Below are 14,264 nucleotides of genomic sequence, written 5' to 3'. Positions count from 1 at the left end.
CAACAACAACAAAAAAACTGTTTTCTAATTTACTCACCATTACTGAAAGCAAGTAAATTGTGATGTTTGTGTGCTTGTAACATGGATTTTAGGGGTTAATAGGTGATGCTAGTATACTTGAGTCTTTTGTGCATTCCACTTTATCTAATAATCTGTTCCTTGTTATTGAACACAAATGGAAATTTAAATGCTCATTTTAGGAAATAAAGCTAGAGCACTGTATGCCTTCTCATGTGTTGCCTAGTGATTCTGATTTCATGTTTATTTAGATTACAGAAAACAATTCAACTAGGTTAGTTAATAGAGCGTTTCAATTACAACTAAAATAAAATAAACTTTAAAATAATGCATTTGGTTTTTTCATGCTATCTGCTCCTCTACAGTGTGACTTCTGTATGGTCTGCAATAAAGGCTTATGTTTAAAATAGTGCCATCTAGGATTTGAGAGCTTGTTAAACATTGTTACAGTTAAAATGTAACAATGTCATTTGAGGTTAGAAGTCTCTTTTCCTGTATAGTCTCTTACTAACTAAAATGTGGCAAGATTGCTATTTCTAAAGATATTTCAGGTTGTACTACAGTGCTTACAAAAAGTTACAAGGAGGTTAAAAGTTGTAAGATTTATTCTTATTTATTCGGATGGGGAGTTTACAAGAAGGGATAGTTAACAATCTATGAGAGAGTATTTGTATCTCAGGAGTATGTATCACTGTAAATTGTGTTTGCAGCTTTTAGGTAAGTCGCAAGAATTTCACATTCCGATTCAAGGCAAATATTTTATACTGATCTTTGACATTTTCTATCAGTTTGTTCCATTTGCACCTTTCAGATTTTTTATTACTGTGTCAGGTATTTACAAAAAAAAGAATAATTGGCATGCTTTTTTAGTTTGTTACAGATCAGAAATGCCTCAAGATAAAAAATATTCAGCAGAAATTTAAAAAAATATATATCACATTTTTAAAAACTGAGTCAATATATTTCAAAACTGGAAAATAGTACACATATTGAAATAGTAACATATTTCAAACTTCACAGGCTTTCTTTTTAGAAACATTTTTTTGATTTAAATGTCAATGCAATTTATGTTAAATCATGAAATGCACTCTTACCTTCTGATTTACTGTACTTCCTGCAAAAGGACTGACATTCATCTAACTGGCTCCAGTAAATATGGTTAAGGAATCCTAAAAACATCTTTTAGGTTCAAAATAGAGCAAGTGATTTCTCCTCTTGTTTACGTGAAACAGACAGTATATCTTAACTGAGCCTCAGTATGTGATACACAGAGATTTCTCTCTCCCTTGCCAGTATAATTTTGTTTGGAAAAAAAGTGAGTAGAAAGGGTAACTATTCTGTCACAGTACTGCAGATTTGCTTACATTTTGTCTTTCCCTATTCGATAAGAATTCAACAATGCAGTAAGTATATGCTGGAGCTCAAGTATATGTTCTTTTTCCTGTTCTCAGAATAAGTGCGTACTCTTATAATATAAATCCCTTCATTTTACTCAGCCCATTAGAACAGGAAAATAGAAAGTATGGCTATCCCATTTCACTAAATGCTAAATACTTGTAGTTTGTTGTGTGGGGTTTTTTTTCCATTTTTTTCTTTACAACATTTTTTTTGAGTTAAATCATTTCAGAAAAAAAATAGAGAGAGAGAGAGAAATATTGATAAAAGAATATATTAAATAATAGCAATAGTATCTTGCTATTTAGTACCTACATTGCTATTTAGTAATAAATGAGAACTTTCTAACGAATACTCACTATTAAAAACTTTTCTCACATAATTTACAACTTTTCTTCATGTACCAGTGGAGAAATTACAGAATATAGAGACAATATGTGGACTGTATATATGCATTTTACTTTGTAATTATTTTTTCTTTGTCTGTTTGTTTGTGTATTTTGAGTATGCATCCCTACAGGTGAATGACAGAAGTTATGGGCAGAATAAAAGTTATCACATACAGAGCTTTAAGGAGTAAGACCACAAGTCAAGAAAGTTTTAATAGCAGCAATTAATTGATTGAAAACATTAAAATGGATACGTAAGAATATAATCCATTGTAGCCTGGTATAATGACACTTTAAAATATAATTTTAATGTTTAAAAATTGTCATTGCAAGTGGATGAGATTGCAAGCTTACACACACTTATTAATTATACTAAAGTTTTAGTTTTAATTAGAGTAACTCTTTTGAGACTAAACCTTTTACCATTAGGCTGTTTGAAACCTATGAGATAAAAAGGACGGGTTCTTTCAGAACATTATTTACATGATTTTAATTAATGATTATAATCTCCATGGTCATTTTTGAAAAAGAGCATTTAATTCCTTAACCAGTTTTCATGATTTGCATTCTGCAAAAACATGTAAGCCCCGCAGGTTTATTATCTTCAATTTTTTTAAACCAAACTTATTTTTAGAGAATTTTATTTTGTTCCTGCTCCAAGTCCCATTTCCTATCATAACACCTGTTTCTCATGCAGAGTGAACTGACTGATAGAAAAGTAAGTTTGCTTCCTTTGCCAAGACAGAACATAGCCCTTGGCAAGGTTACCTTTGAAAATAGTTTTTCATGCAGAGACCATATACAAGCCCTGTTTCTGTTGCCAAGATCCTCTGACTAATGAAGGGTCGGAGCAATGGTGTATTCTTTCTCGTTTCTGGCGGCACGTATATGTAGCATTTCTTCTGAGAAAAGACACTTTAGTGTTTCAAACAGAAGTTAGAAGTTGAACCTTCTAGGAGGAAGGTCAGTGTTAGTTTTTACTGATAACAAAGAAGAAAGCAACGATATAGAAATATGAAAGATAAATTCTATGGCAAGCTGAAACTTAAAAACAATGAGTTTTCAAATGTTATTTTTAACAAAAATCAGTATGACAACTTTCATGTTTACAAAGTTGCTTTTTTGAACCTTAGTGCAGGCTTATGCTTAGAGTTCCTTATTGATGATTTGGAAAACTGATTCCTAACTAGGGAGAATTAGCATATAGGCTGAAATTAAAGGTCAACACTCCAGGATCTCACTTGCAGATCCTTTTTATTTATTTATTTATTTATTTATTCTCCCTTTTTCCACTAAATGAAAAAAAAAAAAAAACATATAGCAAAAAAAGATGGGGTATTCCTTTTAGTACCAGCTTTGTTTAGAAACCACGACTATTATTAAAGTTCAATTCTTTCAAATGTGTGAAGCAACTATTTTTTTCTGTGACATAAAATGGATACTTGGGTATCTTCAGCTCAGACTTCTAAATAAAATATTCCTGTTAAACTTAATTAAAATGGATAGGGTGTAATCTATTAAAAAGACAGGATTTTTTAAAGTAAGACTTAATATTAACTGTCTCATATCTATGTAAATAAGGAATAAGTATATATTTTATCAACGAATGAACAAGAGAGAACAAAATGAAGTCACCTCAGATAACCAAATCAGTAGCTACTTTGTGGATATCCTCAGACACTTAATAGAAGATCTTAACTCTCAAAAAGTTGTTAGGGAACTTCTTGTATATTACAATTCTTAAGAAACCATAGCAGTCCATTCACACAAAGCACTCTTTAAGGTGAGGGCCTTAGCAAACTTAGCAGAACTCACAGTGATCAGAATTGGCTGCATATTAACAGCAACTCTAGCTAATTTTTCACAGACTGTTAACTATCTCATTATTATGAAAAAATACTGTCTTGCACCTCACATTAGATTTAACTGCTTGAAGGAGACACAACTTATTATCATTATTATCATTATTATTATTATCCTTTGTGATATCACCACACAGCAGAGAAAACACTGTTTTGGTTGTCCTCAGTGTACATTTCTGTACTCCAGCTTGATAGAACTTACTCTGAGTGCAACAATAATCCCAATAACTTGCTTTCATTGCAGATACATTTTTAAATGTAAACAAAGCGTCTTGGACTTGTGTCTTAGCTTTAAGTAATAATTGTGCTTTGAAATTTAAAATACTCTTGAACTAGATTTTTTTGTCCTTTGTTTTTCTTTGTTTAAATTTATATGTCATTCACATTTTAATTAAACATCAACACTGTATATGCAAACTGAATAGGTCCTAACAGATACAGTTTTAATACTGCACTTCTTGGGTATATTTTCTTTTTTGTTTTCAGATACAGACTCACTTATGTTCTTTGGCTTGTTACACAGAAGCAGCACAACAGACAGACAAGCTTTTTTTTTTTTTTTTTTGCTTTCTTTTGAATTGTGAATATAATTGAAGATACCTTCTCATACCCATATTACATATATGCATGTAATTTACACACAATTAAATTAACTCAGAGTGAGGAGGAGTTAGTATTTTGAACAATAGTAACCACCTCTCAATATTCCTGTGGGAACACTTCGATAGGTGTTGCTAGGGGACAAAAAGGCATGACAAAAGGGACAGCAGCAGCACTTTTTCCTGGGGCAAGTTTGTGGCTACAATCCTATTGAAAATAATTGAACATGTCATAACAAATCTGAAAGAGGTCAACTTTGAAATTTTCTGATAATCTAATATTATTTAACTCGAGTGCTGCCTTTCCTATCGTGTTTGAACAGGCCTTTCAATATGGGAAATTTGAAGTGCCTCATACTGTTCAGTTAGCCTTACTGGAAATGAGGAAGATCTAGTTGAACTGCTTTCAGTCCATCCTAGACAGGGCAGTATCTCAGTACAGCCATATCTAGATACTCACTAGAGAGAAAGTCCACCAGAGAGAAACTTACAGCTACCTTGGAAGTTACTCTGCCTTATCTCTTACTGATTACAAAGCAAGCCCAGCCTTGCTAAAGTTAAGTCACACAGAGTCACAAAGTGACTGAGGTTGGAAAGGACCTCTGAAGATCATCTGTTCCACACCTTTCCAGGCATGGCTACCTAAAGCATGGTGCACAGGATCACATCCAGAGAAAATATTCAACCTCCACAACCACTCTGGGCAACCTGTTCCAGTGGTCTGTCACCCTCAGGGTAAAGATTTCTTTCCTCCTATTAAGATGGAACTTCCTGTATTTCACTTTGTGCCTGTTGCCTCTTTTCTTGTCATTAGGCATTACTGAAAGGAGCCTGGCCCCATCCTCCTGAAACCTTCCCTTAAGATATTTGTCTACATTGATAAGATCTCCTCTCAGTCTTCTCTTCACCAGGCTAAACAGGCCCAGCTCTTTCAAAACTCAAAAGAGAGATGCTCCAGTATTTCATCTTTGTAGACCTCCACTGGACTCCAGTATCTCCATGTCCCTCTTGTACTGAGGAGCTGTTCTGTCACCTTTCCAGAGATGGGGTGGAGGCTGACTGGCCTTTAACTTCCTCAGTCCTCCTTCTTGCCAAGACTGGAGTGACTCTGGTTTTCTTCCACTCCTTAGGCACCTCCCCTGTTGTCTACAATCATTTAAAGATGATGGAGAGTGACTTACCACTAACATCGACCAGCTCCCTCAGCACTCACAGGTGTATCTCATTCAGGCCAATGGATATATGGGTGTCAACTTTGCTTAAACGATCTCTAACCTGCTCTTCTTCAACCAAGCAAAAGTCCTCCTTTTTCCAGACTTCCTCTCTTGTCTCCAGGGTCTTGAATTCCTGAAAGCTGGTCTTAGCAGTAAAGTCTGAAACAAAGAAGGCCATCAGCAGCTGCCTTCTCAGTATCCTTCATTATCAGGGAACCCACTCCATTCATCAGTGAGCCCACATTTTCTATAGTCTTCCCTTTGCTACTGATGTATTTGAAGAAGTATTCTTGTTGTCCTTGACAACTGTTGCCAGATTTAATTCCAAACGGGCCTTAGCCTTCCTCATCATGTCTCTGCATACTCTGACAAGTATTTCGCAGCACTTGTATTTTGTAGGGCTAATATTCAAAATGTGTTTTTAATTAACCACATAAGCCATGTATTTCAAAATTCATAAAGTTACTTACATACTCAGTTTGTGTAACTTGTAATCTTGTGGAAGATGTAGTAAAGTATGACAGTATAAAATAAATTGAATCCTTGTTTATAGATGCACATTAAATGCAGCTCTTATTACAAAGCTGTAGAATGCCATTTTTCTTTCTTCAGTCTTGTCATATGTTCTTTCAAACCAAGGAACATCCCTTGTTCAAACTAAGTAAAACTGCTTAATAACAAGAATGGGAGTTGGCTGTTGTATTTAATACTTCATTGAACCATAGGCTTCATCTACTGTAGGTTTGAAACTGCCTTCTTTATGTAAACCTGACACATACGCACCACAAATGGAGCTGAATGTGTCTAAGATAATTTTGAAGTTTCCTTTTTGTGCTAATAATGACCTTTCTAATTATGTTGACTTAGGTCTTGACTCAAAGGATAATTAGTTCATCTTTTCTTTTCTTTTTTTTTTTTTTTCAAACATAACTTAGTATGTATTTTCAAAATCAGTACATTTCCTTGCTTCATCATTAGCAGTGCATCAGACATGAAGTGCTTGCTTACATTGAGGCATGTATATTTTACTATGTTTATATCTGTCTATCTATCTATCTATATAAAGTAGTGTAGAATCCTGAGCTTAATATCAGATTATAATTGGGTAGTTACTCTTGGGAGATGAGACTGAAGTGAGCAAAACAATAGGAACTACTATTTCTTCAACAAAGTTAATTAATCTCTCTCCTTTTTTCTTATGGCACTTCTGGGTAATTGTTGTTTAAATTGGACCCATTGCCATAGCTTTGTGATAAACAAGGTAACATTATTGTATAACATAAGATGTACCATGCACATTAATTTGCAAACTAAAATATTGTAACTATTAAAAAATTGTATACAAACAAGTAGCAAAACAAGTTGATTCCATAGTTCCAATTACTGAACTAGATACTGAATTTTGCCAGTAAATATTTGTAATAGTAGTTTTATACTCTAGGTTTTCTCATACTGAGTACACAACACAACATAGCTATCTTAAGAATTCCTTAGCTTTTATCAATCTGAAATGCCAATAATTGCCTAAAGATATTTCCCCTAAAGCCCTATGGAAAAAAAAAAAAAAAAGTGCAATGATAAAGCAACAGATTTGAAATGTTTTGGAAACTAGATAGTTTGCTAGTTTGGTACTACACAGAAATTGCTTATCTTCATCATGACTCTGTCATTTTCCCACTATGAAGCTGAGATACAGATGTCTGAGTTTCAAACTGCAGCTCATTTAGTCAATTAGTTAGTGGAATGTGAGGAAGATTAGAACCAAAGTAATGAAATTACCTGAGTAACTACTCAACTGATGAGGAATTCCTTATGTAAGATTGCTGGTCTGTTGTTGGATAATCAGACGTTTGTGGGTTTTGATTTTTTTTTCTTTTGTTATTTAACAAATTCTTCCCTGATGCTCCTCTGACAAATTAAGAACTATTAGCTTCTGCAGTTTTATTTTATTTTATTACATAGATGTGTGCATGAGCTGATACTCTTCCAGCTATTCACTTGCTTATCTAGTGACCTTATTTACCTAAGGTAGCAAATACATGACTTGGAATAAGCTGCAGCAATCTAACAGAAAAACCCAAGCAATAAAAAAGAAAACAACTAATTATCTGGTTCTTTATTTCCGATTTTAAAATGCAGAAACAACGTCTGTAGCACTTTACTCTTTTATATATTTAGATTTTCTACATAGTTGTTCAGTATAATGTGTTTGATAACTAAGGCAGACACGCCAACTAAACTGAGGTTTGCACTGTGAGATCATTGTTCTGAATTTAATACAGAATCACAGAAACTGTAAGCCAGGAGGGATCTATGAGGATAGATGATCCCCCTGCAGGGGGTCGTATCAGGTCCCACTTGCTTCTGAAAGCAGGGCCTTAGCTGGGTTATCAAAAGCCCCACCAAGCCAAGTCTTAAATATATCCATTGAGGGAAATTGAGATTCCACCAGTTCCGGGAAACCTATTCAAAAGTATAATTGCTGTCAGCATTGCATTAGTCCCTTCCCAGTGGAAGATTGGAAAAAAAAAGAAATCAAAAGAATGGGAGAAGTACATGTAAGTTTTAGCTCATATCTTAATAAATAAGTAAAAATAAAAATAATTTAGCAATTAGCTAAAACACATTCTAGAGAAATGAAGATGTTTTATTATTTCATTTGCCTCTGATTAAAATTACAGCCAAGAACTGGAGGTTGTCTGTTGGTTTAGCCCTTTATGTTGGCAATGACAAGTTCAATCATACTTTCTGTCATGTCCTAATTGTTAGTAATTCATCAAAGAAAAATCACTACTCTGAACTTGGAGCAGCAGCTCTTTGGGGAATTTGGTGAGACATTGCCAATTTTAAAACAGTATTGAATACCTCCTGTTGAAAAAGTAGTTATTAGATCTCTTCATATCTTCATGTCTTTATAGGACAGCTGAAAACACAAATCAATTTTGATAAGCACAGGACATATAAACTATTATTTTTACACTTCATATTATTCAAACACAATATCTCATTGCTAAGCATGCAATACAAGTATAGCTTGTCACTGAAAAAATTGAAGTTGTTTTTCTGTATTTAAAAGCCATGACATAGATACAGTCTAATTTTATATGTAATCTTTACTGATGGAAGTCTAATTGTGTTTTTGCAGAAAGAAAAAGAGTCTTAAGTTTCAGTCTTTTAAAATTTTATCATGCAGAGTGGGTAGGTCATCAATAAACTAATGAATAGGAAAGCTGATTTAACCAGAACTTTCCAATTTTCTTTATATCTTATATAGAATTTTCAATTTGTTAGTTTTTAGGGAGAATATCCATTTATCCCTTCTTTACATTAATTTTCACAGATACTGCCTAACAAACCAACTTTACCAACCAATACATTTTTTGTTGTTTTTAAATTTATTTTGATAAAATTAAAAATTATTTTTCAGAGTCCAGAGAAAACCACTACCAACACAGGTAGCATGCAGTAACTCATTCAGAAGAGTTGCATTATTGATCAGTTCTGTGTTAGAAACCATATGTGTTTACATGGTATTCTCAAGTGGTACATCAAAAATACCTCAAATATAACTAAAACAGTATTTGTGCTTAGAAAACTTTAATGTTGCTTTTGAAAAAAAAAAAAAGTTTTGCTTGTTTTTTACTAGGAAATTGACTGATAAGAAGTAGTGTTTTATAACTTAACAGTCTTTTTATTTGCTTACTTAGTAATGTATTTACTGTTCTAAACTTTTAAAAGTCTATTAATGACGACTGACATTTTATAAGCTTCTCTGTAAATAATTATCGCATGTAGAAGCGTTTGATCTGAAGGTTTATTTATACTGTTCTAGCTTACATCTTTGGAACTACTCTCTCCATTACATTTTCTCATTTTCTGTTTTCTGAGTGCTCTTGTTGAGAAGCTGCTATTATTACTGATCAGATCTCTGAACTATACTCCCACATTGTGATATAAACTTTTCAGGAGATTCTTCACTAATTCAGATAGAAATTTGCAACAAAGTGATTAATCATTGATGGAAGATGTAAACTCAGCATGTCCTAATACATTCTCTCGCTGTCAAGATCACACACTGCTGCGGAATGTGCACAAGCCAAATAAAAATTATCAGGCTCCGAACAGGTATCAGGGTAAACAGTAGATCAAACCAAATAGCCTAAATAACCCATGTGGGGCATTAATTCTCTAGAAAAATCACATGCCAAAGTATTGTTTGCTTCTGTGTCACATTGCTATTAGGTATAATTATGCATCCATTATGGACATCTTAAATCAGAATTTGCCATATGAATTTCTTATTAAGCTGGCATGGATATTCCACGAGCTACATTTTAACATTTAACTACAGGCAGAAAAGGATGACCCATTTCCTAGGACTTTCATATTTCTGTTCAAGGCAGGGCAGCAGTTGGTGCCAAACTCTTTCGATGCAGAGGCACATCCCCTGCTGATTCCTCCATGCAGCTGGCAAGCATGTATATGAAGTAACGTTGAGCAGAAGCACGTTTTTAAAAATCCAAACTTCAAACCTCTATTGTGTATGTTGACTTTTCTCACCCATTTTCATGCTGAATGGGCATTAAGCTCAGTGTTGTTTAGTGGGTATTGGTGTCAGGGAGGTGGCTGGACCAGATGATCTTGGAGGTCTTTTCCAACCCTAGTGATCCTATGATTCTATGACCATGCTGCTTCTAAAGTGAAATACATACAACTCTGGAACCTTTTTCTGGCCTCCTAATTTCTAGATAACTTCTCTAGCACTCATGTTAAAATTTTCTGGAAACTCTGCAAATCCATTTTAAAGGTTGTTGATCCCCTGTCTTTGTAGGGTGGTCTTAGAAGATTTTGTGTCATGAAATGGCTCACTACCACAACTTTTCATCTAAGTTTAAGCCTTTAGCAGCAGACCACTATGTTGGTCTTCCCTGGCCAACTACCGGTGTACTCCTGTATTTGAACAAGTACAACACATGCACTGTCTACAGTACCACTAATATATCTTGCTGTGTTGCTTTTTCAAATAAAACCTACTGAGAAGAGGCCAGTCATCAGTGTTTTCTCCCTGCAGCTATTTTTAGCTTGTATTTAGATATCATTGAAGAAAAGCTGAAGTGCAAAATGAATTATAACTAGTTGAGGGTGAGAGAATAAATACTTTTTCATCAAGTTATTAGAAGAAAAATAAGAATGCAGGGAAGCCTGAGTTCATTTCTTAGCAGGAAACATGAACAAATGATAGATAATTCAGAGAAAACTTAAATATTTAGTGTCTTTTGCAAGACTTTTAAGTCCTTTCTGGGCATAATTGTGTAAGTTTGGCCTGTGGCTTCAGTTGTTTTCTGGAATAGAGAAGATTTTTGACACTGCACGGAAACCTTGAATGCCTGTCATTTTTAAATTTTAATGTGGGCTAGTACTAAAATAAATCTTAAACTAGATGCTTGTTTGATTTGTTCTTATATGCTACATAAAAGAAAAGATTTAGTCCAGTTTGAATTTCTGTTGTAAGAAGGAAGGCCTACATAAGATGTTTTCTGACATTTTACACCTTAGTATATTGCTTGCCTCTTGTTGGCCTCATGTTTTTTGCTGTTGAATTTCCTCATACATCTTCTTCTCATTCCTAAATGTTACAGGAAGTTTGAAAACAGTGGTTTGAAAGTGAACCACTGGTGTGCTTCTACATGTTTCCAGTACAATAGAGTAGTTGTGGCAACTTTTTACAAATGTGAAAGTAGCTAAGGCCAAAGCACTGGTTATATCTTATGCAGCATAATGTTCTATATGCCACGTGACATCTATCAGATTGACAGTAATCACTGTTAAAAGGTTTTCAGAGATAAACACTTGTAGAATGCCACAGAGATGTAGGAAAGGGGACCTGAAATCTCTTGTTGGAAGTATCCTGAAGTATCTGGATCTGTACTGTTAAAACTTCCCTTCTTGGAGATTTTACTTTATTCCTAGCAATCTTTTCCAATGTTTATGTTTTCAACAATGTTAAGCATGTTTTAGCATTTCTTACTGCAACTTGAGACCACTTCACCATTGATCAAAAGCAGAGAATATGTTATGTTGCTGTTTGCAGGTCTTGGAGTGGATGAGTGAAACTACCTCTACCCAAAAACTCAAGTCCCAAACCTTGCAGATCACGATATCTAGACTTTTCATCACTTTCCCTGCTTTTCTGTGGTTTCCAGACTAACTGGTACACAACTTTCTTGAAGTGCATGTCTCAAAATTCGCTACAATACTCTTCAGCAGCAGATAAAGAATTACTTCACAAGTCTTATAATCTGCTCATACTATACAGTCTTACATGATGATTGCCTGTTTGACAACAAATCCTAGTATTCATTCATCTTCAGTTTTTTATAAATTATAGTTTATAGATTTTTCTTCAGCTATTCCCTGTTCTCTGTTGATTAAGTAGATGTAAGAGAAATTATTGGACCTTTGCTGATTTGATTATTCCTAAACAAAGGACTTTTCATTTGTACTTATTGAATTTCATGGTATTTTTTAATCATTTCTACAATTGCTCAATATTGCTCTGAATTTTCGTTCAGTCCTCTAAACTGGTCTTTAATTTAATGAGCATACTTTTTAGTCCATCATCCAAGTCAGTTTGAGGCATTGCTGTTGCAATTGTGGTAGCCATCTGATCATAGGTGATTCTTTCAGTGAAAACTGAATTAAAAAGGGCATTTAATTCTGGTCTTTTCACCATTGTGTGTTGAGAGATTTCCTTATTTTTTTTTTGTTTGTTTTGTTTTGTTTTGTTTTGTTTTTTCTTATATTTTCATTTCATTATTAAATAGAATAATCTAGTAATCCTTTTCTTTTGTCTTTGTGTAACGGCTGAAAATAGGTACAACACAATTTCTGCTGTTCTTTGTCCTTTGCTATTTTTTTTTTAAGTTTGTGCACAATTCTTTTTCATTTTTGTTCCTACATTGTCAATCTATTACTTTTTACTTACGTTTGCTCGTTTGACACAGTATCCATTTCTATTTAATAATTTCTAAATTTAAGACTGTTGAAAGAATATGACCTGTCCAGAATGTGTTTTTGTTCTTCTTCCTCAGTCAGATAAATTGTGTGTGTTTAACTAGTAGTTTCGTTTCTGTAATGACTGGGAGGGAAGGGGGAGGGAGGGAAAAGAAAGGGATAAGGAAGAGAGAGAAAAAAAAAAAAAAGAAAGAGAGAGAGAAAGGAAAGAAAGGAAAGACCAAGAATAGTTGGAATATAATCAGTTCATGATCATTTTCATGAAGTTGTCTCCAACTTAATATTTTTAGAATTAGGAAATACATGCTCAAAATGCTTTATTCAAAAAAAAAAAAAAAAAAAAAAAGTCTGCCTACATTTATTAGTTTTTTGTATGATTTTATAACACATTGCAGATACAGCATAAGATAATATATTGTGGTGGTTTTACCCTGCTGGGCAGCTGAACTCTACCACAACTTCTCTCTCACTCCCCTCCTCAAAGAAAAAGGGGGGAGAGCATAAAATGGAAAGGGCTCAAGGGTTGAGATAAGGACAGGGAGTCACTCAACAATTACTGTCACAAGCAAAACAGACTCAACAGAAGGGAGATTAATATAATTTATTGCCTGTCACTAGCAGACTAGAGCAGTGAGAAACTAAAAGCAAACCAAAATCACCTTACCCCCATCTACCCTCTTCTACTTCCTTCCCCTTGAGCAGTGCAGGGGAACAGGGGAATAGGGGCTGAGGTCAATCCCTAACACTGCCTCTCTTTTGCTCTTTCATGGTCACTCCCTGACCCTACTCCATGTGGGGTCCTTCCCGAACTGAGCCTGCGGGGGCTGACCACAGGCAGCAGCTTTTCAAGCACTGCTCCCACACGGCTCCGTCCCACAGGGTCCATCCATCCATCCATCCCCCAGGAGCAAACTGCTCCAGCACGGGTCCCCCACGGGTGGGGGCAGCTCCCCCCAGACCCCCTGCTCCTGCGTGGGCTCCTCTCCACGGGCTGCAGCTCCGGCCCGGGGCCTGCTCCTGTGGGGGCTCTCCATGGGCCGCAGCCTCCTCCAGGCCACATCCACCTGCTCCAGCGGGGGCTCCTCCACCCATGGGGGGGCTGCAGCGTGGAGATCTGCTCCATGGGGGACCCATGGGCTGCAGGGGGACAGCCTGCTCCACCAGGGGCCTCTCCCTGCACAGCCCGCCCGGGAACTGCTGCTGCCTGCCTGCCTGCAGCACCTCCTGCCCTCCTGCGGCACGCACCTGGGGGTTTGCAGGGCTGCTTCTCATGCCTCTCTCTCCCATCTGCTGTTGTGCAGGAGCTTTTTTTTTTTTCCATCTCTTCGATCTGCTCTCCCAGAGCAGCATCTCACACTGACTCAGCTCTGGCCAGCAGCAGGTCCCTTTTGGAGCAGCTGGAGCTGGCTCTGCTCTGACATGGGGCAGCTGCTGGGCTCTGCTCACAGAGGCCTCCCCTGCAGCCCTCCACTACCAAAACCTTGCCCCATAAACCCAGTGTAAATATTTCTAAACATTTCTGTCTTACATTCTTTATAACTAGTAAAAAAGAAAAAAAAAAAACAAAAAAAAAAACAGTAATTAGTAGCCTATCTTCATATTATAATTAACTACAAGTAACTAAGATTATGGTGTCTTACTTAAGTTAGTGAAGAGTTGTTGATGAGGCTGGTCTTGCTAATGGAATCTAGATTAAATAGTAATTAAATATTCTGTGAGATGGCCCTAACATTGTGAAAATTATATCTACAGTTAGGAAGCTTCTTTTGATTC

At 35.6% G+C, this 14,264-nt stretch overlaps 1 protein-coding gene and 1 long non-coding RNA gene across 2 annotated transcripts in view; both read left to right on the top strand.

The window, feature by feature from the left end:
* FBXL17 (F-box and leucine rich repeat protein 17) overlaps positions 1–14,264 on the top strand; it is a 310,768-nt gene that overhangs the window by 162,128 nt on the left and 134,376 nt on the right. The window lies entirely within an intron of this gene.
* On the top strand, positions 5,542–5,930 carry LOC110351872 (uncharacterized). Its single transcript, XR_002399880.4, has 2 exons — positions 5,542–5,672; positions 5,794–5,930. It is a non-coding gene; the product is annotated as an uncharacterized lncRNA (long non-coding RNA).

Source organism: Anas platyrhynchos, chromosome Z, assembly GCF_047663525.1.
Source record: "Anas platyrhynchos isolate ZD024472 breed Pekin duck chromosome Z, IASCAAS_PekinDuck_T2T, whole genome shotgun sequence".
NCBI lineage: Eukaryota > Metazoa > Chordata > Aves > Anseriformes > Anatidae > Anas > Anas platyrhynchos.
The sequence above is the reverse complement of the archived record's forward strand: the minus strand, read 5'-3'. Positions and strand labels throughout refer to the sequence as shown.